This window comes from Cebus imitator, unplaced genomic scaffold, assembly GCF_001604975.1.
Source record: "Cebus imitator isolate Cc_AM_T3 unplaced genomic scaffold, Cebus_imitator-1.0 Scaffold223, whole genome shotgun sequence".
In the NCBI taxonomy this organism is placed as follows: Eukaryota; Metazoa; Chordata; class Mammalia; order Primates; family Cebidae; genus Cebus; species Cebus imitator.
This window is the reverse complement of record NW_016107538.1, coordinates 782,925-785,409: the sequence shown is the minus strand read 5'-3', so window position 1 is coordinate 785,409 and position 2,485 is coordinate 782,925. Positions and strand designations below refer to the sequence as shown.

Genomic DNA, 2,485 nt, shown 5'->3' with positions numbered 1-2,485 from the left:
CCTGTAGTCCCAGCTACTTGAGAGGATGAGGCAGGAGAATCAACTGAACCTGGGAGGTGGAGGTTACAGTGAACCGAGATCGCACCACTGCACTCCAGCCTGGGTGACAGAGCAAGACTCCATCTCAAAACAAGACAAAACAAAAAAAGCAACAACAGAGGCAGGGTCTCGCTATATTGCCCAGGCTGGTCTCGAACTCCTGGGCTCAAGCTGTCTGTCTACCTTGGCCTCCTGACGTGCTGGGATTACAGGCATGAGCCACTATGTCCAGCCAAAAATATGTTTTGACTCTGCACTTTCATCCTTGGATAGCAATATACTTTGTAAACATGAATTGGCTGTTATCTAACCTTGTGTCTTAAAGTCATAGACTGTCATTTCTTCATCTCACAGAGGAATGAACTCAGTTCCAGAGAGTTTTGTAGAATTATCTCAGCATAGTTCGTAAGTATGACTAAGCCAAGCAAAATTTAAGCCTAAGAGCTTAAATTCCTAATAAGGATTTGGCCACCTTGATGTGATCTGGGAATCTGGGAGTTGTACAATCCTTACAATTTGTTCCAGCTCTCAAGCAAGGACTAAGAAGGTAGGGAGAAGGCTACCCTTCATTAAACTCTGTCTGGCCTTTTGCCAGGTTAGCTTATTTAATCCTCGCAGCAAATATTCCCCCATTTCTCAGATAAGGAAATTGTTTCAAAGAGGTTAAGTAACTTCCGCAAATTCACATGCTTATAGTGAGAGGCAGAGTCAGCATTCAAACCTTTCTTTCTGACTTCTTGAGTTCATGTGCTTGATTGAAACTGTGAAATTATAAATTTAGAGATCTGGGCTCTAGGCTGATTTTGCCATCAAACTGAAACATAACACTGATGAAAAACAAAGGAAGCCCATGACTGAGCAGAGGTCCAGCCCCTCTGCTCAGTCATGGGCTTCCTTAGTTTATTCATTACCTCACAGGGGGACACAAGTGGATCCATGTAGTAGGCCTCCTGACTTCATCTTTCTTCCCTGCATAAATATCATTCATTTGACCATTTTATATGGCACCATATGCTAGAGCAATGACAACATTTGATGAGTTATTTTGAAAAATTGAAACTCCAAGATTAATGCTGTTAAGAATCAGCCCAACCTTAGTTCTCTTTCCCATCTTGCAAGATGGCGGTGAAAACGTTGAGAAGCTGGATACTAAAGAGAAGAAACCTAAAGCTAAGAAGGCTGATGCTGGTGGCAAAGTGAAAAAGGGTAACCTCAAGGCTAAAAAGCCCAAGAAGGGGAAGCCCCATTGCAGCCACAATCCTATCCTTGTCAGAGGAATTGGCAGGTACTCCCGATCTGCCATGTATTCCAGAAAGGCCATGTACAAGAGGAAGTACTCAGCTGCTAAATCCAAGGTTGAAAAGAAAAAGAAGGAGAAGTTTCTTGCAACTGTTACAAAACCAGTTGGTGGTGACAAGAATTGCGGTACCGGGTGGTTAAACTTCGCAAAATGCCTAAGTATTATCCTACTGAAGATGTGCCTTGAAGCTGTTGAGCTACGGCAAAAAACCCTTCAGTCGGCACGTGAGCAAACTGTGAACCAGCATTACCCCTGGGACCATTCTGATCATCCTTACTGGGCACCGCAGGAGCAAGAGGGTGGTTTTCCTCAAGCAACTGGCTGGTGGCTTGTTACTGGGCTTCCGGTCCTCAATCAAGTTCCTCTATGAAGAACGCACCAGAAATTTGTCATTGCCACCTCAACCAAAATTGATATCAGCAATGTAAAAATCCCGAAACATCTTACTGATACTTACTTTAAGAAGCAGCAGCTGCGGAAGCCCAGATGCCAGAAAGGTGAGATCTTCAACACAGAAAAAGAGAAACATGAGATTACAGAGCAGCGCAACATTGATCAGAAAGCTGTGGACTCACAATTTTCACCAAAAATCAAAGCTTTCCTCAGCTCCAGGGCTACCTGCGATCTGCGTTTGCCCTGACAAATGGAATTTCTCCTCACAAATTGGTGTTCTAAATGTCCTAAGAATCTAATTAAATAACTGATTACCTTTTGGGAAAAAAAAGAATCAGTCAAAACTGGATGTTTTTCATATGCAGAAATAATCTATTTACATGGAAGAGGCCAGAGAAAAAAAATAAATAAAAATACAAGTAAAATAGAGATAATCCAGAGAGATAACTTACCAGTCGCTTGTCTATCTCCTAAGTCTCATCAAGAGGGCTTCTGTAAACTGGTGAGAGGATGTTGAGGGGGAATTGCCTGGAGGGAGATGACTGAAAAGGAGACTTAAAAGGACAACGAACGGGGCATGGTGGCTCAGGCCTGTAATCCCAGCACTTTGGGAGGCCGAGGTGGGTGGATCATGAGGTCAGGAGTTTGAGATCAGCCTGGCCAATATGATGAAACCCCGTCTCTACTAAAAACACAAAAATTAGCCGGGCGTGGTGGCATGCACCTGTAATCCCAGCTACTCAGGAGGCTGAG

At 43.6% G+C, this 2,485-nt stretch overlaps 1 pseudogene; it reads left to right on the top strand.

Moving 5' to 3' along the window:
- Window positions 1-1,109: 1,109 nt before the first annotated feature.
- LOC108281278 lies at window positions 1,110-2,052 on the top strand (annotated as a pseudogene).
- Window positions 2,053-2,485: the final 433 nt, after the last annotated feature.